Source organism: Balaenoptera borealis (assembly GCF_965194805.1).
Source record: "Balaenoptera borealis genome assembly, chromosome: 13".
Classification (NCBI taxonomy): Eukaryota; Metazoa; Chordata; class Mammalia; order Artiodactyla; family Balaenopteridae; genus Balaenoptera; species Balaenoptera borealis.
The window spans coordinates 100,041,747-100,063,534 of NC_138870.1; the positions used below are offsets into that span (position 1 = coordinate 100,041,747).

Consider the following 21,788-nt stretch of genomic DNA (forward strand, 5'->3'; position numbering starts at 1 on the left):
TGGATGTGTATATGTGAATGTATATATATATATACATACATATACACATACATACACACAACTATATAAGCCTATGAAATAAGTGTACAGTTGCTAAGATTTTTAAAAACTTTAAAAACCCTAACTAAATCATAGGTTGTGGGTAAGACAGGTAAGATAAGTGGACTGGGTGAAAATTTGTAAAATCTAGGATTTAGCAACTCAGGTTGCTTTACATATCCAAGTTCTCAATCCTCTTCAGGCAAAAACCAAGTATCAAACAATAAATTATAGGCGTAGTTTATGTAAGAAAACAACTGACAAGTCTGATCAGCAAATTCAAAGTAAAAGGTCAATGAAAGATTGGCACATGAAATATAATCTTTTTTTAAAGTTAGAAATAAAATGCCTAAACTATGTATTTTTTTAATGATTCTTGCTTTACCTAACTTCTTCAGTTAGCTGACTACTGGCCAGTCTCAGTCCCATGAGACAAATGCTAAGCTACCACTGGTCAGCGGTCATATCAAGTACTGGGGACAGCACTGCCTCATGTAAAATAAACTAGTATAAGACTCAGCTGAAGGAGTTGTGCACAGGATATGAGGCACCACACTTAGCATGGCATTAAAAACATTCTTCCTTGCCATCAGTGAAAATAGAACAGCTATATAATTCACTTAAAGACCAGGACAAATTAATAAAAAGTATCTAATTCAGAATTCTCAATTTCCAATCTAAAAGAAAAAGCCCCAAGGAATTCCCTGGCTGTCCAGGGGTTAGGACTTGGCACTTTCACTGCTGTGGGCCTGGGTTCGTTTCCTGGTCCGGGAACTAGGATCCCACAAGCCACGCAGTGTGGCCAAAAAAGGAAATGAAATGAAATGAAATAAATAAAAATAAATAAAAGAAGGGACTTCCCTGGTGGCGCAGTGGTTAAGACTCCATGCTCCCAACGCAGGGGGCCCGGGTTCAATCCCTGGTCAGGGAACTAGATCCCACATGCATGCTGCAACTAAGGAGCAGGTGAGACCCAGCACAAAAGAAAGAGAGGAGGGGGGAGGGGAGGGGGGAGGGGAAGGGGGAGGGAGAGGGGGAGGGAGAGGGGGAGGGAGAGGGGGAGAGAGAGGAGGGAGAGAGGGAGAGAGGGGGAGAGGGGGAGGGAGAGAGGGGGAGAGGGGGAGGGAGAGGGGGAGGGAGGGGGGAGGGAGGGGGGAGGGGGGAGGGAGAGGGGGGGGAGGGGGAGGGAGAGGGGGAGGGAGGGGGAGGGAGAGGGGGAGGGAGAGGGGGAGGGAGGGGGAGGGGGAGGGGGAGGGAGGGGGAGGGAGAGGGGGAGGGAGGGGGAGGGAGAGGGGGAGGGAGGGGGAGGGAGAGGGGGAGGGAGGGGGAGGAGGGAGGGGGAGGGAGGGGGGGAGGGAGGGGGAGGGAGGGGGAGGGAGGGGGAGGGAGGGGGGAGGGAGGGGGAGGGAGGGGGGAGGGAGAGAGAGAAAGAGAGGAAGCGAGAAAGAAAGGAAGAGAGAAAGAGAAACAGGCAGGAAGGGAGGGAGGGAGGGAGGAAGGAAGGGAGGGAGGAAGGAAGGAAGGAGGGAAGGAAGGGAGAAAAGAAAAAGCCTCAGGTTTCCCTGAAGGTACTCTGATGTTGATATGTTAACCTAATGAAACTTTGCTCCCAAATGGATAACTAATAAGGACCTGCTGTATAAAAACAAAAACAAAAACAAAACTTCGCTCCCACCTGGCACTCATCCACCTCCCCAAATTGAGCCTGGAGATAATGTGAAAACCCACCTGCCAGGGACAAAAGCATGATGCCTATGAGCTTTTGTGCCTGACCCAGGACAGCTGGTTAGCTGCACCTGATGCAGAGATGGCTCCAAGTTGAAAAAACACTCCCTTTAGTCAGTGCTTCAGGACATCTGGGAATAAGGAGCAAAGCAAACCAGAAGAAAATGGAAATTAAATTTCTCTTACCTTACCTGTGCCAAAAGATTACAAAGCTTTGGCCTATTTGACCATTACAAGATTAACTTAGCCTGGGGAAGTGTTTAACACCTCCCCCTTACGGAGACAGAGGTCTCCTCCTCCCCTTGGCTCACCAACAATGCCACCAATTTAATAACGATGAGATCTTGAAGTCAAGCTGTTGTGACTACACCAAAAGAGGCAAGTGCTTGCCCAAAAAAAGCGGGGTGGGGCGGGGACAGTGGTTGGAAAACAGAAATGAGGCCAATACTTAATTTTCCTTATTCTAAATTAAACCCTAGAGATGGATACATATTGGTTTGTTTCTTCTGTTTGATAACCAAAGGTCAGGAAAGCCGGATGCTGCCTATAAAGAATGAAATCAGGAAGTGTGCAGGGATGGCGCGACCAGAGAGAGACCCTCTCCTTCAGCTGCACACCTCTCAGGGCGGGGTGCTCACCCCCAGAGACTGGCTGGCTCCTCCCAGGGCTGCTCCTGATGGGCTCCACACTCTGCCCCCTGGGGCCAGCACATGGGCATGCTTGGAGGCTCCATGGTGGTCCCAGGCTCTACACACCCCTGGCTTCACTTCCTTCCACACCCAGACCCAGTTCCAGGGCTCAGCAAGGTTACCCTTTACTAACCAGCACCCCCATCTGACCACATGGACCAGTCCTCAGCCAACCCCTCAGAAGGGCCTACCTGGTTTTGAAACACTTGCTAACATAAAGAGAACAGCACAAAGAACAGCCCCAGCCCCGCACTCCACACCCCAAACACACACTCACACGTCTGTCTCCCAGCTTCAGGTGGTTTTAACCTGTGGTGCCTCTACACCACATCATATTCTGAATGAAGGGGTCAAGTCTGAAAAAGACCTTGAAATCTGACAAGTGCTCCCCACCCTATCCCCACCCAGAAATCACTGAGTACACCCACATCCTCACCCCGGACTCTACAGCCCTATCTCCACTTGGAGCCACTCCACCCACCTCCACCCCACCGTGCCCTCCCCGCGCCGACTGCAGGGTTGATGTCCATTATGGGTTCATATGGAGCCACCAGCCACCCATCCTCACCCCCACACCACCAGCACAAAGGACACATCAAGGTCATCTTGACTGAGCCTCAGGGTCTGGCACACCGCAAAAGTCCAGAATCAGGAAGCTCGAATTTTAATTTCAAAATGTTCTACATTATCTGGTCAGGCAACTCCAAGTTGATTTCCCTTTCCTCAGAATTAATACAGAAAAAACAAGCATTAGACAGGGGAGAAACATGAAAACGGAGACCAGGAGCTACACTGGAGACTTAAAAGAGGGCAATGATAGCTAGCAAAGGAAAACTTGCTCAACGGGAAAGGAAAAGCCATCCAAACTAAACAAAATGATGCCGTTGTCATAAGCCACAAAGCTCGCCCACAGAAGTGGTCAGCAAGTCTGGCAAACATTCCAGCTGTTTAGGAAAAAGCAGTGGCCACCCAACTGGAACATCCACAAGTATAAGCCAAGGGCAGCATTAATCTGGTTAAACGAAATTAAAAAGAAGGACCTTGGAGCCTCTCTCCCCTTTCCAGCCATGCTACCACCAGACCAGCTCCAACCCACCACATCTTAGATCTCACACCACAACTGCTCATTCACACCACACGTTCATCAGGGCCTTGCAAGGCCCGCACTGTTCTGAGAGGAGAGAATACGGGACAGACAGGCCGCTGCTTGTGTGATGGTCTAATAGAGAGGGATGGAGGTAACTTAACACGCACTGAGATCCATGTGGGAGCACGATGACTTCAGACATGCAACAGAGACAGCAGGACAGGGAGCAAGTTTAGACTGAGTAGTCAGGGAAAGCCCGCTGAGGAGGCGGCTTTGGTGCTATAACCAGAAGGATGAGAAGAAGCCATCCAGGCAAAGGACAGTCCAGGAAGTAGGAACCACATGTGCAAAGACTCTAAGAAGGGGCAGCTGTTACTGCAACAAACATTTGCCTCTCTACATCCAAACTCTACCCTTTTCTAGCCATTCCAGAAAACTTTCCTGAAACCCAGATCTGATCTTATCCTACTCTTCTGCTTAAAAACCTTTGTTGATTGCCAACGCCTATATAATATCCAAGTCCCTGAATTTCTCAAGAGAATTTTACTGTATGGAAATTATGCATACCCACACCACACAGAGATACAGACATCTCCACTGTCTCCACGAAGCCTCTCCTGACTACCATCTCCGGGCTGCACCCACAGCTCTCTCCCCTCACACCACTCTGACAGCTGTGGAGTCTGCTACCCCCTCCGTACTTGGTTAATGAGAGGAGACATTTCCCATGGCTGGGGTGTGTCCACATCTCTGCCCCCCAACACAGACCGGGACGGAGCCATGCACATCACAGCATTCAGAGGAACACAGGACAGACATAACCACTGACACCCCCACGCAGAGCTGTGTGTGAGCGGAGGCCGCACGCTCACATCCCAGGCTGTCTTAACTGCCCTCTGCGGCCGGACGCTGAGAGGAGAGGCTGTGTCAAGGAGCCCAAGGGTGCCATACGCCTACCAGCCCCGTGCTACGGGTAAAGACCAAGACCGGCCTGCCTTCAAATCGTGGCTCTGCACCTCCTAGCTGGTAACACTGAACAAATAGCTTAGCTCCCTCTCTGAACCTGTTTCCTTTATGTGTAAAGAGGAGGTAACAGTGTTAGTCTTGAACCCCTGCAGTGAGGGCTGGATATAATGTATGTGAAGTACCTCCCACATGGTAGGGGCTGGAACATTGATCCCTATTGTTATCTTTCAGGCTGGTTAGCTCTCCACAGAGGAGAATTCTATCTCAAGCCCCTAAACAACACCCCTAAACGCAGCTGGCTCTTCCCCTCAAGGACCTCACTGGCCACCCACCGTGGTGGTTCAAGACCACCCACTCTGAGCTCAGGAGGAAAGACCGCACACACCCTTACTGGCACCATGTTCAGAAATCAGACATGCGCCAAGAGCAGGAGTGGACAGCTACCAAATAAAACTTAAACCCATTTTCATAAAGATACAACTCAACCTTCTATTTCCCCTCCCCCTCCTTCCTCCCCCTCCCCCCACACACACCAACGTGAAAGTAGACGGGTAAGATTGATTAATCCTGCCTCCTAGTAATTAAAGCAAAAAATACATTATGCAATGAACTGGAAATTTAATTCAAAGGTTCATATCTCAACAACCCAGGAGAGTCCAGCCTCAGGATCCATCAGCCAAAAGTCTAAAATTCCTTGAACTACAGCAGCTCAGGACTAAAAACACATAGTCACAGGCATGTGGACTACAGTGAAATGCAGCAAAACACTTCTAAATAGCTCTCTGTACTAAACACAGTTCAGTTAGCATTTCTTGCCAAACTTCTTTCTCCTTCCAAAAGAGACACCGGGACTTCCCTGTTGGCGCGGTGGTTAAGAATCTGCCTGTCGGGCCTCCCTGGTGGTGCAGCGGCTAGGAACCCGCCTGCCAATGCAGGGGACACGGGTTTGAGCCCTGGTCCAGGAAGATCCCACGTGCCGCAGAGCAGCTAAGCCCGTGCGCCACAACTACTCAGCCTGCGCTGAGAGCCCGCGAGCCACAACTACTGAGCCCGCAGGTCACAACTACTGAAGCCCGCACGCCTAGAGTCCGTGCTCTGCAACGATAGAAGCCACCGCAATGAGAAGCCCGCACACCACAATGAAGAGTAGCCCCCGCTCGCCGCAACTAGAGAAAGCCCGCACGCAACAACGAAGACCCAACGCAGCCATAAATAAATAAATAAATAAATAAATAAATAAAATTAAAAAAAAAAAAAAAAAGAACCTGCCTGTCAATGCAGGGCACATGGGTTTGAGCCCTTGTCCAGGAAGATCCCACATGCCGCGGAGCAACTAAGCCAGTGAGCCGCAACTACTGAGCCCGCGAGCCACACCTACTGAAGCCCACATGCCTAGAGCTCCACAACAAGAGAAGCCACTGCAATGAGAAGCCTGCGCACTGCAGTGAAGAGTAGTCCCCACTCACCACAACTAGAGAAAGCCTGTGTGCAGCAACGAAGACCCAACGCAGCCAAAAATAAATAAATAATAAATTAAAAAAAAAAAAAAGAGAGCGACACCAAACGAAACTTGATCTATTCTAAGCAATCCATTCTGGCCCCAACATTCCAAAGAAACATTTTCTAAAATTATTTATTGAGCTTACCATAAAAATTACAATGGCATCACAGGCATCTGGGGAAAAAATGTAGAAATTTAAATTTATGATCTAAAAGATGGTCAAAGAAATAGCATTTTTCTTTAACACAATAGAAAACTCATTCTCATAGAGGGAAAATAAAAAGATCTATGTAAGTCTCACTCAGGATTTAAAGGAATCACTGAATAATGTTTTTTTTTAATTAATTAATCAATTTTAGCTGCATTGGGTCTTCGTTGCTGCGCGAGGGCTTTCTCTAGTTGTGGCGAGCGGGGGCTACTCTTTGTTGCGGTGCGTGGGCTTCTCATGGCGGTGGCTTCTATTGTTGCAGAGCACGGGTTCTAGGCGCGGGCTTCAGTAGTTGCGGCACATGGGCTCAGTAGCTGTGGAGCAAGGGCTTAGTTGCTCCGCGGCATGTGGGATCTTCCTGGACCAGGGATGGATCAAACCCACGTCCCCTGCATTGGCAAGTGGATTCTTAACCACTGCGCCACCAGGGAGGTCCCAATAATCCTTTTTAAATGCATCAACATCACTTTCCCCATGAAGGCTGCCCTGGGCGCCTGCAGTCATAGATGATATTACAAAGCAACAGGTCTGAGAACTGAGGGTCCTCATATTATTCATGTCACATTTGTTCATCCCACAAATGTCTGCCTTCTGTCACATGCCAGTACAAAGCTAAGAACTGTGAATTCCAAGGTAAAAGGCAGTCCCTGCCCTCCACCTCACCTAGCCCAGTGGAAGACCAGCAGGTAGTCAGTCAATCATACCATACATGAGAAGCACTGGAACAGGTGTGGACCTTGCACTCTGTAGGCCCAGGGGCAGGATACCTTAGGTCAAGGAGAAGGGGGTGAAACTAGAGTTGAATTTTGAAGGATGAGTAGGAGTTCAGCAGGCAAAGATGGGAAGAAAGGGCATTTACAGCAGATGTAACAGGGTCTGTGGAAAGCACATGTGAGAAGGGAAAAACACAGAAGTTCAGTGTGGTAAGATAAGGTTGAAGGGGTAAGCAATGGCCAGATCACAAGTTTGGATTTTACTGTGATGGCAACAGGGAGCCACCAAAGAATTTTAATCTGGGGACTTCCCTGGTGGTCCAGTGGTTGAGAATCCACCTTCCAATGCAGGGGACGCGGGTTTGACCCCTGGCCAGGGAACTAAGACCCCACATGTCACGGGGCAACTAAGCCTGCGTGCTCTAGAGCCCGCGCATCACAACTAGAGAGCCTGCATGCTGCAACTACTGAGCCCACACACTCTGGAGCCCGTGCGCCACAACCAGAGAGAAGCCCAGGTGCCGCAACAAAGATCCCACATGCCGCAACTAAGACCCGATGCAGCCAAGTAAATAAGTAAATATTAAAAAAAAAAAAAGAAGAATTTTAATCTGGTTAAGCAGTTAAACTGCTCCCCACTGCTGATAAGGAAATGAAGACTTAGAAGAGAGAGCCCCATAAACCACTATTTCTATTTTGTTTCATAAGAGTTAATGACAAATGTTAAATAAAATCCCTCCTCCAACAGTGAATGATGGAAAGCATGGCCCAAAGACTTCTCACACCTGGCCTTCTCTGTGTCTCAGTTTCCTCATCTGTAAAATGGGCTGTAGCCACCCTATAGGGTTGCTGTGAGGACTATATGGGTAACACAGGTAAAGGGTTTAGAGCAGAGGAAAAGCTCCATTGCTGTTAGATGCTGGTGATGGTACTAGTAGTGCTAGTACTAGTAATACCAGCAGTATATGAGCCAAGAGAACCGCACACGGGTAAAAAGCGGACAAACATTTTACTGCCCCCTGTGAAGCTGCCGGGTAGTGGTACAAAGGTGGAGGCCTCTCAGACGCCTTTGTGACTGAAGAGAAAAGAAGAATGAACACCCATTCCCTGCACACACAGTCATAAAGCTGGGCTGAGGTGGACCAGGAGCCCACAGTGGAGCCACATTCTCTCAGTCTGATGACAGGTCACACTGCTGCCAGCCCACACAGAAGAGAACGGCCCCTCCCACCTTCCTCAACTGCAGCCACATCCCCAGCCTGGGCACACCCCCACCCATCCAGGCACAGAAGGCTTATTGTCCCTGCACGTCTCTGTACCTGGCAGGCCTTCACAGTCACCTCTGGAAATGAGACACTGCCCGGAACCCACCCACCAGAAAGACCTTCAAGGCTCTGTGCCCAGGGATCTGGAAGGTCCGGAGCAGAGGAAGAGACCGCCTGGGATCCCAGCAGGCATCACCCAGCCCCTTACTCACATGCTGCCCAGCGGTAGCACCTCTGCCATCAAGGGGCTCAAGACATGCATGAAATAAAGAGAAAGCCAGGCTACGTGAAACTGTCATGAAAAGGGAGAAATCAGGGTGCCTAGAACCACAATTCCCAAACCTTTGGATTTCACCAACTAAAAACTTCCCCCCCCCTTCAAATTTGTAGGACTTTTCAACAAATAGTACTGAAACAGTTGGACATCCACAGGCAAAAACTAAATTTCAATCCATACCTTACACCATACACAAAAAATAACTCAAAATGGATCACAGACCTAAATGTAAAACTATAAAATCTCTACAAGAAAACATCTGTCACCTTGGTTAGGCAAAGATTTTAGTTATGACACCAACCAAAAATGCACAAAACATAGAAGAACAAACTGACTTCATCAAATTTTTTAAACTTCTGCTCTTCAAAACACACCGTCAAGAGAATGAAGACAAGCTACAGACTGGGAGAAAATATTTGCAAATCATATATAAGGACTTATATCCAGAATATATGAAGAAATCTCAAAGCTAATTAATAAAATAAAACCCCCAATTTTTTAAATGGGCAAATGATTTGAATAGATAGTTCACCAAGGAAGATATACAGACAGCAAACAAGCACTTGAAAAGATGCTCAACATCACTGGTCATTAGGGACATGCAAATTAAAACCATAATGAGGGGCTTCCCTGGTGGCGCAGTGGTTGAGAATCTGCCTGCCAATGCAGGGGACACGGGTTCGAGCCCTGGTCTGGGAAGATCCCACATGCCGCAGAGCAACTGGGCCCGTGAGCCACAACTACTGAGCCTGTGCGTCTGGAGCCTCTGCTCCGCAACAAGAGAGGCCGCGATAGTGAGAGGCCCGCGCACCGCGATGAAGAGTGGCCCCCGCGTGCCGCAACTGGAGAAAGCCCTCGCACAGAAACGAAGACCCAACACAGCCAAAAATAAAAATAATAAATAAATAATAAATAAAAAATTTAAAAAAAAACACAATGAGACACCACTACAGACCTATTAAAATGGCAAAAATTAAAAAGATGACCATACCAAATATTAGCAAAGACATGGAGGAACTGGAATTCTCACTCACTGCTCGTGAGAATGTAACATGGTTCAGCACTTTAGAAATAGAGAATAATTTGGCAGGGTCTTAAAAAGTTAAACCAACACCACCATTATCAACAAGTCATACGACTCTAGTATCTACCCAAGAGCTATGAAAACATACGTTTATACAAAGACTGGTACACAAATGTTCATAACAGCTTTATTAGTAACAGCCCTAAACTACAAACAGCCCAAATGTCCATCAGTAGGTGAATGGATAAACAAACTGTGGCATATCCATACACTGGATTAAAAAGAATGAAACACTGATATATGCTACAACATGGATGAATCCCAAAATAATTTTGCTGAGTGAAAGAAGCCAGACTAAAAAAAAAAAAGTGTACACTGTATGATTCTATTTATATAAAATTCTAGAAAATGCAAACTAATCTACAGTGACAGAAAGCAGACCAACAGTTGCCTGGGTATAGTGAGGGGCAGGTGGGAGGAGCTATAAAGTGGCTCAGGGAAACTCTGGGGGGTGACAGATATGTTCATTATCTTGAGTGTGGTGATGGTTTAACAGGTGTGTTCATACGTCAAACCTTATCAAATTGTATACTTTAAATATGTGCAACTTACTGTCAGTTATACTCAATAAAACTGTTTAGAATTTTGGAGAATTACATAAGGCTGCTAACTTTTTATTTTGTTAAGTAAGGATACTCTTTAAAAAACTACCAGCTCATATCAACAACACCAAAAGAAAAGACATTTTAAAACTAAAAAATACAGGACTTCCCTGGTGGCGCAGTGGTTAAGAATCCACCTGCCAATATAGGGGACACGGGTCCGAGCCCTGGTCTGGGAAGATCCCACATGCCGCGGAGCAACTAAGCCCGTGCGCCACAACTACTGAGCCTGCGCTCTAGAGCCTGTGAGCCACAACTACTGAAGCCCGCACGCCTAAAGTCAGTGCTCCGCAGCAAGAGAAGCCACCGCAATGAGAAGCCCACACACCACAACGAAGAGTAGCCCCCTCTCGACACAACTAGAGAAAGCCCGCGCACAGCAACGAAGACACAACACAGCCAAAAGAAAAAAAAAAAAAAAAAAAAACTGAAAGATAAAAGGTCACCATCTTATACTAAAAGAATCCTTCCCAAGAAAATGCAGTTGCTAATCTTAACACATAAAAACTACACTGTGAGAACACGGTTTCAGACCAGCTCTTGTGACCCTCTGGGCTGGGGACACGCTGAAGACTCCACAGTCCTCAGGCAGTCCCCACGCTTGTCTCCATCTCCAACCTGGAGCTACTTCTGGAGGGACGGCACTCCAGCTCCAACGCACTGGGATAGTCACGTGTACTGTGGGACACTGCAGCTAGGGCAGCGACCCGAGACACTGTGTCCCTCCCCTCCCGGAGGACAAGAAGTCACAAGAAGAATGTGCCCTGAAAGGTTCCTGGAGCGCTGCTTTGCTGCTGCTGAAGTGAACTGACTTGTTTCTAGAAGAGCTATTTACCCCCGAGCCAGAGTATCTGTGCTTTGAGGCAAAGAAAAGTTATATATGACAATGTTAAGGCTGTTCGCTGGGAATCTTCCAGGCTTAAGTCCATGGATAAAATGAAAATAAAATATGAGCTCTAAAAAAGACCATGATATAAACTAGAATCCTTCTGATACTGTGCCAGAATGCTAACAAAATCTAAAAGACCTCAATCAGCCAAGTCTTAGAAGGAGACTTTGGGTAAAATGGCACAATGCAAGCGGTCCTCCTCTGGTGTGGTTGATTTAATGCTAAGAACAGCTGAGCAGGGGAGGCCTGATGTTGAACCCACCTCCCCAAGCCCCAGCTATGAGACAGGGAGGGACACCTCCAAGCTCCGCAGGGTACCGTGAGCAGCAGAGGTGGCATGGGACAAGCACACTCAATAAGTAAGTATGGACTTTGTTCTTTCCAAAAGCCAGATACACAATGAATCCAGAGCAGTGAGTGCCCTGCTCCACAAGGACCCCCAGGGCACTTGTGGGGACACCCCAGCCTGCACACCCAAGCCCCATCCACACACACACGCCCTGCACACAGCCACCACTTGACCACCTCTCAACCTGAAGCATATGTACACGATGGCATGGTCCACCCGGTCCAGTGGGACACAGCCAGGGAAGAGGCCCAAACGGGTCTTGCAACTGGGTAAGGGGTTACTGGGACAGGGAATTATGGTCTAGAAGGGGAGGCCAGGGAAAGAAGCCACAACAGATGCCTTCTCCAACCCACCCTGCTCAGAAATCCTACAGGTTGGGCTTCAAACCTAGACTCCTCCAACCCTGCCTCACCTTTTAGACTGGAAACTCCATTTAGAACGCCTCCCGGACTCTCTCAGGACTCGACTTCCAACAGTCGCCCCCTTGGTCACATAACGAAGGGACAACATCCCCCTCCGAGCCTCAGGGCTTCGGGGGACCCAGCTGCCCAGGAAGGACGGCTAGACACTGCAACATTTAATTAGCACTGAGCCAGACCCACAGTCCAAGTGTTCCTCCATGACGTGAGATGGCTATAGAGAAACTTCACCCTGGCATTTAGTCACGTTTCAAAATAACTTCAAAGGTGCAGTTTTGTGTTTGACATGAAGTTGCAGCAAGCCTTAGAAGGAAGCAGAGATATAAAGTTATTAAATGTAAATATTTAAAGAACTAACAGCTGTTAATGCCAGGGGGATGGCAGCTTGCAAACCTCCAGTCAGAATAATGACTCTGTTATGTCAGGGGCTGAGTCAAGGTCACTAATACTGTTTCATTCCACCCTCTGCAGAGAATACAAAGTTTTTTAAAGCAACTTTTCAGGAAGTTATTCTGTTCATTGGGTAGTGCCTTAAAAATTAAAACAAGAAAATAACTGTCTGGTGTGGAAAAAACAGTGTGCATATAAATCTCCTTAGCCAAGTACTAAATAATGTGCATTTCAAATGTCACTCATAAGGCAGTTATTTGGGACTGAGGATGGAATTATGCAATCTTGCTAACAGTAAATATATATATTTGGTAACTTCAAATGTCTGTAACGTCTACCATGTAGAGGCCTGAAAGCATGTTCCACTCATGTTTCCAGCCTTGAGCAAGGCAATTTGATGTGACAGGTGAAAAATTTCTGACCGCTAAAGGAACCAGTCAGAGAATGGACATGTCCAGGACAAAATGGTCACACTTAATTTTTGTTGCCATTTCTGATGATGTCCTCAGGCCTGGCTTGCTGAATTCCACAATCCTAAGCTGCAGACTGATCAAAAGCACCACACTTCCTAGCTATGAGGCCTGTCACTTAACCTCTCTAAGGCCAGCTTTCCACCTGCAAAACAAAGTTGTCATAAGAATAAGTGTAATCATGCATGGAAAAGTAGAGTACCTGGCACAAAATACGCCTCAATAAATATTAAATCGTTAAAAATCTATGCGATAATGATGGTGACGTCAAAAACCAGTTCAGGAAGGTGAAAGTTGGAAGTGAACTGGGAGGTTGGCAAAGAGCCTAGCCCCAAGCAGGCAGGATGAGGCCTGGATGCTCCAGCCCACCGAGGCTGACCTTCCCTCCATGAGGGACACGAGTTGTCTAACCATATTCTGTCTCCCCCGACTAGAATGTATGGTCTTGGTCTACTGTGTTTCTGCTGTAACCCCAGTGCCTAGAACTGTGTCTGGCACGTGACAGAAATTCAAATATTTGTTCATTAAATGAATGGGGATTTATGAACCTGTCAGAAGTGAATGCAAAAATGTTTGTGTCCATTTTGCGGGGGTGGGGTGGGGGGATGTAATCTGTTTTCATGAAATTCTGAAGGAGATCTGAGACCCAAATAAAGGTCAAGAAACACAGTGCTGAGTTTCAAGCACATATATCAGAACACCAATGACCAAGGTTAGGTGAGTAGGGAAGTAAAATTGCAGAGCAAAATCTAACAAAGAGGAGAGCTTTCCTAGAAAAGAGAAGGCCTCTCAGGGGCTGGCCACCATGCAACTGGCAGCTTAGCCAGGGGCAGGCCCCAGCCTTTAAGTCTGTGGTTTGGATTCGGGAATGTACTTTGCAACTAGAGCCTTACGTTAAAGAGGAGCAGGAATTTGTTGAATTAAAAAATATAAGGACTTCCTTGGTGGTCCAGTGGTTAAGAATCCGCCTTCCAATGCAGGGGACACGGGTTCGATCCCTGGTCAAGGAACTAAGATCCCACATGCCGTGAGGCAACTAAGCCCGTGCACCGCAATTACTGAGCAAGCGAGCCACAACTAGAGAAAAGCCTGCGTGCTGCAATGAAAGATCCCACTGCTGCAATTAAGACCTGATGCAGCCAAAAATAAAATAAAATAAAATAAAATAATATTCTTTAAAAAATAAAAATTAAAAATATATATGAAAAAATAAAAAATAAAAATAAAAATATATATGTATCACTCTGCCCCAGGAAGGCACCCTAGGAGACACTAGTGAGGGTGAACCAGAATCAATGCCTCAGAGAATCGAGGGATCCAGCAGAATTCAAGATACCTCAGGTGTAACTACCTTCTTTGCTCCCATGGAGACTTCAGATATTCCTCCTGTTTGAACCTGGTATGGATTCTGAGCTCCCAACCTTGCTTCCAGCTCACAGTTCGGCCCAGCCACAATGGAGACTCCATCTCCACAACATGCCCTGATCCTTGAGGAGGCATGCAGATGCCAGACATACAGAAAGACATATACTAAAATACAGGGCAAACAACTACTGAGCTTGCACTCTAGAGCCTGCGTGCCACGGCTACTGATGCCCACGTGCCTAGAGCCCGTGCACCGCAATGAAGAGTAGCCCCGGCTCCCCACAACTAGAGAAAGCCCGCGTGCAACAACAAAGAACCAATGCAGCCAAAAATAAATAAATTTATTTTTTTTTTTTAATTTGAAAAAAAAAATACAGGGCAAGAAAAGGGCAACAATAAACATCTACTGAATTCTCCCCCCAAAAGGACCCTTTTTTAATATTAACAAGGTCCTTAGACCCCTAGACGATAGTACTTTTCGCATTCAATGATTGAGGAAATCAAGGTGACAAAAGGCTACAATAAATTCAAGCTTTAAAATGAACTGGTATTTTATTCATCGTAAGCACAGCCATCATTTTTATACAGTAACATATAAATGTTTTGTGTGTCTATGTGTCTTTGCTTGTGTACAGGGGCAGTAAAAAAAAAAAAAAAAAAAAATCCCCCTACAAAGTATGCCTGGTGGGTATAGTTGTGAGTGAGCCATCCCTTTGTAATCGTCCCCTAGCGTCCTGGAGAACCAGGGTCCCTGTGGGGAACCACCAGTGCACTGAAGAGAGAACCTTAAGGCAGATCTGGGTCTAAGGAGTTATTAAGCTTCTGTGAGCCTGTTTTCTCAACTGTAAAGTGAGAATCAAAGAGTCACGTGGCAGGACAGTTGGGAGGCTCAGAGGCACACAATGGCTACACTAAATGGGGCTCTAAAAGTGCAGCACTGCCCCAACCAAGTACAGGACACATACCCATTCATCCAGTCCTCACAACAATCCTATCATTATCCCCATTTTAGAGGTGAGGTAACTGAGGCACAGAGAGATCAGTAACTTGCCCAAGGACCCACCATAAATTGCAGAACTGGGATTCAAGCCCAGGCAATCTGCCTGCAGAGCTCGTGACGTGATAAACTCGCCACGTAACACCTGCAGCACAGAACATCAGGCTGGCCCATAACCAGAACTCAGCAGCGCTTGTCCCACTGCTCCAAGAAGGCCCTCCTACAGGGGAGAGCAACCTGGGACCAAAAGCCAGCCCCCCATCTACAGCAGGAGCCTTTGCAGCCCCTGTAGATACTGGCAATCTTCTACCCCTACCCCAGGGAGGGAAAGCCCCCTCTTCTTACCCACCCCCCCAGGAGTTCTGGGGCGGGGTGCAGTGGGGGGTAGGTTGCTGACAGAGTTCGCCTCTCGAGAGTGGGCCTCCGTCTCTTCCAATCACACCACTAACATTAAGTTTCTGTAAGGCAGGGATTAAAGGTTTGGGGGGTTTTTTTCCCCTGCTTCTTTACTTGTTAGTTAAGAGAGCATGTTATTTTCAACTATTTCTAAATTTCATGAACCTGAAAGTTCCTACTGGAAGTTACAGACAAAAAAGCACAAGTCGAAAATAACAATTCTGGAGATTTGCTCCAATTCTGGAGCAAAAAAAAAACTTCAAGGAAGGTGACTTGTCTGAACTTTAAAGGGAGACAATGAGGGACTTCCCTGGTGGCGCAGTGGTTAAAAATCCTTCTGCCAATGCAGGGGACACGGGTTTGAGCCCTGGTCCGGGAAGATTCCACATGCCGCGGAGCAACTAAGCCCGTGCGCCACAACTACTGAGCCTGCGCTCTAGAGCCCGCGAGCCACAACTACTGAGCCCGCGTGCCTAGAGTCCGTGCTCCACAAGAGAAGCCACTGCAGTGAGAAGCCCGTGCACCACAACGAAGAGTAGCCCTGCTCACTGCAACTAGAGAAAGCCTGCGCACAGCAACAAAGACCCAACACGGCCAAAAATAAATAAATAAATAAATTTTTAAAAATAAAGGGAGACAATGAGACAGCCCAGCCCAGCCCACCCCCAATCAAGCAACTTCAGACCCACACCTGCAAGAGCAAGAAGGAAAGAAAGAAATCCAAAAGATAAAAAAAGTCTGGAATGTACTATACCAACCACTTCACTCGGTTTTCATAAAAGGAGGCATACTGCAGCACTCCAATTATCCAATCAAATTATTTTTTTTCCATGACTTCCGCATGGCCAGGACTACCACCTCAGGCCCCACTTCAAGGCCCTTTTTTTGTGGGACTCTCAGGCAAGGCCTAGCTCTGGACTCCAGTCACCGGCCCCAGTTCTAAGAAGCAGAAGAAACTTGATGGAACAATGTGCACCTGTCCAACCCAGAATAAAGCTGGGGTTAAAGGCTGCTAAGGAATCATGCCTCATGGTCCAAAGGTCCATGTCCTGAAATAAAGTAGCCCCATTCCATTACATGCCACACCCTGCCAAGCTGGGGCAATTGGGCAGAGATTTCTCAGGAAATAAAACAGGAAACGTGGAAAAGACAAAGGGAAGCCAAAAGCGTGTGCCTCTGGGGCTTGGTAGTTACCATCCAGCTTGGTTGAGAAGCCATAAGGATGCCTTGGTGCTTCTACCCAGCCTCTACCAGAGCCTTCACCACACACACAGCCAACAGCTCGGCCAGTTGCCCAGGCAACAGCCAACTTAGACATGTTTAGGCGTCTGTGGAAACCAGGGCAAAGTACAATTTCTGTACTTGTGATAAAAACACAGATTACCCAGCACAGAGCGAAGTATTACTCTAAAATTTGGGTTTATTGACTAAATAAACGGGTGGGGAGGGGAAGCAGGAAGCTAGGCAGCACCGAGCTGAGCCAATGCAGTCAGACTAGCCCTACAGTGCTGGCATCAAAAACCTACTTGTGCCCGAGAAACAACACTCTTGTTATGCTTCTGTGTTGTTTGTGATTATTTCCTCTTATTTCTACCTTAGTACATAGTAATGTTTTCTGTTTTGTTGTGTTGTGAACGTCAGACTTTCTTAGCTAGGATAAGAGGAACCAAGAAAAGAGGAGTTTTTGCCCAGGATGAGGCCAGAGAACTAAAGAGGAAGCAGCCTTCTGGGGGTGGAGGAGTGTGATGGAGGCACAGCAGGAATCCAAGGGAGAGAACCCGAGGGTGAGAGTTGAGGTCTGGCCACTGCTCCCCACCTGGGGCCCTCCTTGTCCCTGCTAAGCACCTTTTCCTTTGCAGACCCTGAATATGAACCACCAGGAAAATAGGACTCCACTTAATCTTCAGGTGAATACCTAAGGAACAATGGAAGGTGAAAAAGTAAGCCAGTCCATGGTGAAGGGACATGGTAAAGGACACAGTGACTTCAGAACAGAAAAACAAACAAGACAAAAAAAAAAGAAAAGAAAAGGGAAAAAAAAAGTGTAAGCACCAACACTATAAACCTCCCAATACTTCTCGGACTTCCCTGGTGGTCCAGTGGTTAAGAATCCGTGCTTCCAATACTGGGGGCACGGGTTCGATCCCTGGTCGGGGAAGTTCCACATGCTGCGCACTGCAGCCAAACAAACCTCCCAGTACTTCTCTGAGATGTTTGCCTCTAGCAATGCTAGGAATGTCCGTGAGAGCAGCATCTAGAAGCTACACAGGCAAAATCCAAAGGATCGCGAGATCCCCCAGGCTGTCCTGATGTGTGACGATACCAGCAGAAACAACCTTGCATGGTCTTTCCCACTATGCGTATTTCAAGTGAGGAAAAGAAAAGACGAACAAGTTCAGAGAGACTGTGGTTCAGAGTATCATGACAGCTGAATTGATGAAGGAATGCAACCATAAACATTTACAACCTAGGGAATGCAGAACATTGGCTCAGATGATCAATAAAGAAAGTAGTAAGGACTTTTTCAAAGACTGTTTCTTGTTTATGAAAGTAAAAACATCTAATTCAAGTAAAATGATATCCAGAAACTTAGGAGGAAATGTGACTCATTTTAGAAAACCTCACAAAAGTTTATCTCACAGATACTTGGAAGTTCTAAAAGCCAAAGCATTTTAGAGAGAAAAAAAAAAAATCCCTCAATTTTTTTCATCCATAAATATCAGAAAGATAAACCCAGAAGCAACGGAGTAGGCTTTCAAAACACTCTAAGATGTTCATACCCTTTAATCCAAGATTTCTATTTCTGGGAATTTATACCCAGGAACTAATTACACAAATGAAAAAAGAAAAATGAAACTGTAAACTGCAAATTCATCTACAATAGCAAAAAAAAAAAAAAAAGTGGAAATAACCTAAAATGTCCAGCATTAGGGGAATGTTTTAACCTCATTACATTAACAGGATTACACAACCATTAAAAATCTTTTTAAGGACAATGATAAAAACATGATATTTGATAAAATAAGGGAATCTGAAGAATACAATTGTGACAGTGTAGATTGACGAGAAGGGGACAACCCCATGTAGCCAGTGCAGGCTTCAAATTCTCTCCCCTGTTTACAACACTGATGACCTTGGACTAAGCACATGATCTCACTACCTGCAGGGCCCTCATGTTCAAACTGGTAACCTCAGAGCCTTGAGTGTTGCTGTGAGGACAGACAGAGGCAATGCCTCTTGCCTCTTCTGAAGTGTGGAACAAAGTAGTCAGTAGGTGGCAGCTACTGCTTCTAAGATACATAAAAACCCCTATGCATATGCAAAGTAAAATACAGAGTTCTTTATTAAAAAAAAAAAAAAACAACTCTATTTCCTATGTTGTACCTTCAATTTTTAAAAGACTAGAAAGCAAAAACACAAAACAAAAAAAAGCCTTTTGACACAAAAGTGACAAATATTTACAAGCATAAAAACAAAGATCTGCTCTAAATTACCTGTACAAATGATGTTCATTTGATATCACAATGTCAACAAAATGTGAAGCTCTTTTACAAGTGTAGTGCAAATGAATGCTTTACAGAAATGTAATTTCTTCTCCCCTAAATAAGTGCTTTTTCTCTTTTTTTAATTTTTATTTTTTAAATTTTTTATTTGTTTGTTTATTTATTTATTTATGGCTGCGTTGGGTCTTCGTTGCTGCACGCAGGCTTTCTCTAGTTGTGGTGAGCGGGGGCTACTCTTCATTGCGGTGGCTTCTCTTGTTGTGGAGCATGGGCTCTAGGCGCGCAGGCTTCAGTAGTTGTGGCTCGCGGTCTCTAGAGCGCAGGCTCAGTAGTTGTGGCGCACGGGCTTAGTTGCTCTGTGGCATGTGGGATCTTCCCGGACCCCGGACGGGCTCAAACCCGTGTCCCCTGCATTGGCAGAAGGATTCTTAACCACTGCGCCACCAGGAAAGTCCCTCCCCTAAGTAAGTGCTTTTTCAATCTCATATGACACCAAGGCGAGGCGAGAGCACTCCCACCTAAGCCAGGAGCTCTGGACTGTTTAGAAGCCTCTCCCTTTCTGCCCTTATCTCCCCATTTCGTAAATTATTGCAAACTTTTGGATTATCTTAATCAAGTTAGTTGTAGGCATAGATCCTGTCTTAAACAAAAGACCACATAACTTGCCTCTTTTCTATGTTTCTGAGAAGTGGGGAAGGAAGATTAACTTAAAGATTTTTTTCATATTTGAGGGCAAGTGACTCAGAATCCACTTATTCAAGACAGCAGATAAGTGTGGCTTCAGAGCCAGGCTGAGGGTCAGCTCTGCCGGTGACCCTGTGAAGGTCACTTCATCTCTCAGAGCTTTGGTTTACTCATGCGTAAAGTGAACTTTATCTTGTTGCAAGAATTAAATGAGCAGGAGCGTGAAGCTTCTTGTATGGTCCCTCAGAAACCCCCAGAGGCCTGTCCCAGACGGTGATGCCCTGCCCCTGATCTACCCTCCTCATTGGCTGCCCATGCTCCTCAGCTGATGGTTACCTTCACTGGTGCAGAGGGCACAATTGCTTCCTTAATTAAAACATTGTCATGTCCAAGCTAAACAGTACCCAGGTAGGCCAGCCCCATCCTCCAGCAATCAGTCAGCTACAAAACCCACTAACAGCAGGCCTGGAGGTCCACATGGGGTGCAGAGCCTGCTCTGTGGTTCTTCTGAAGACCACAACTCACAGACTTGGCACGCTCAGTTGGCGACAACGTAATTGGATACAATGGAACACAAACGTAGTTTAAAATATGAAAATGTTCACAAACTATGGTTTGGGTATCACTTTACAATAATAAAATTACATTTATTCAATAGGAAACTTCAAAGCACTAGCCACAGCTTATTCTATATGTGAAAGACCACCCTGCAGGCCCCAGCAGAGACCCCCATAACTAGGCTCTCTAAGAGCTATAGACTTGGGCTGAGGCCCACCTGGGGTCCTGGCTGGCCAGCCTCAGGCAAAACCAATGACCCTCCAGTCCTCCCTCTTATCCTCCTCTGAAAAATGAAGAGGGGAGCAGACCAACAAGGCTGTTCTGAAAACAAAATCAGGACTATGGGAAAATTCCTAGTAAACTGAAAATGCCTACACAATCAAGCCATTTATATATATAAATTTTTTTTAATTACAGAGTCAAGGTATTACTTAAATATTAATTCTAAAAGTAAAAGGGCAATGGAACAGTTTGGAAATCAAGGAGAAACTTTCCGTAATTCTACAACCTTCACTACAGTTGCTGTATATTGTTTTAATATTTTACACTTGTGATGAGTATACCTATTGCTTTACAATTTGCTTTTTCAAGCCTTTAAATTTTTCATTACTTAAGTATGAGCTACTGTCACCATCACACATGGTCCCTTCCAATTCTGAGTCACTAAGGCTAGTCACAACACCAAATGTCAGGTTTTCTATAACCTAGGTAACATTCAACTCAAGCACAGAATCACCAACCCAGACGGGAGCAAGGCCTCTGTGTGGCAGGGCTGCCCTCAAAACCCAGGAAAGAAAAGATGGCCCTCAGGTCTTCACCCCAACAAAGGGGACAGAATCAGAGAGAAGCCTGGAGGTGGAAAGAAGAGACAAGACAGGCCCTGTTAGGGGCGGGATGGGAGGGTGTTCCACGCAGGGTCAGAAGACTCATCCGTGTCGACAATCTCAACAGCATCCCTGTGACCCTGAGTCACCAAGGAGAGGTCCGAGTACACTGAATACACTTAGGCTGAGAAAAGAATAACACATCTTAGAAGGATTTTCAATAGCATTGGATAATATAACATCAGTTTGAGCCCTTTAAACGTATATTTCTCTTAATTAGCAAATTCACTCAAGTAGACACTGCACTTTGAGCGATACCAAAGTTACTGAGCTGGCACCATGAACCAGGCACAGGTGCTGAGCTCTCGGGGTCTACGGTCCACTCCCTCACATTGCCCATCCCAAGTCGTATGAGGAGGGGGCTGTCAGTATCCTGGTTTTGGGGATGTTGAAGTATTTGGCCAAGGAAGACCACGGTTACCTAGTAGTAGAGCTGGAACTCAAACCCAGGGCTGTGTGGCTCTGAAACCATGCTACTTCCTATACCTTACTGCAAATACTACCTTTTTTCTGCAGGAACTGGCGGTGAAAGTTACACACTAACTGCATGGATTTGTGAGCATAAGCCATATGAAAAGAGAAGCAGAACCCAGGCAGCTGCTGTATTACCAACTAAAAACGTAAATTCAGGCAAAGGAACTGAGCTAAGACTGACGCCGGTCCTACTGTGGAAGCCCCTCTCATCAGAGTTTAGCACTGCTTCCTAAGAACTTCCACACTAATCCTTG

General features: G+C 46.3%; 1 protein-coding gene and 1 long non-coding RNA gene across 4 annotated transcripts in view; one reads left to right on the plus strand and one right to left on the minus strand.

Moving 5' to 3' along the window:
* Positions 1 to 21,788, plus strand: part of LOC309610184 — a 281,821-nt gene that overhangs the window by 252,235 nt on the left and 7,798 nt on the right. The window lies entirely within an intron of this gene.
* PACSIN2 (protein kinase C and casein kinase substrate in neurons 2) overlaps positions 1 to 21,788 on the minus strand; it is a 136,538-nt gene that overhangs the window by 108,565 nt on the left and 6,185 nt on the right. The window lies entirely within an intron of this gene.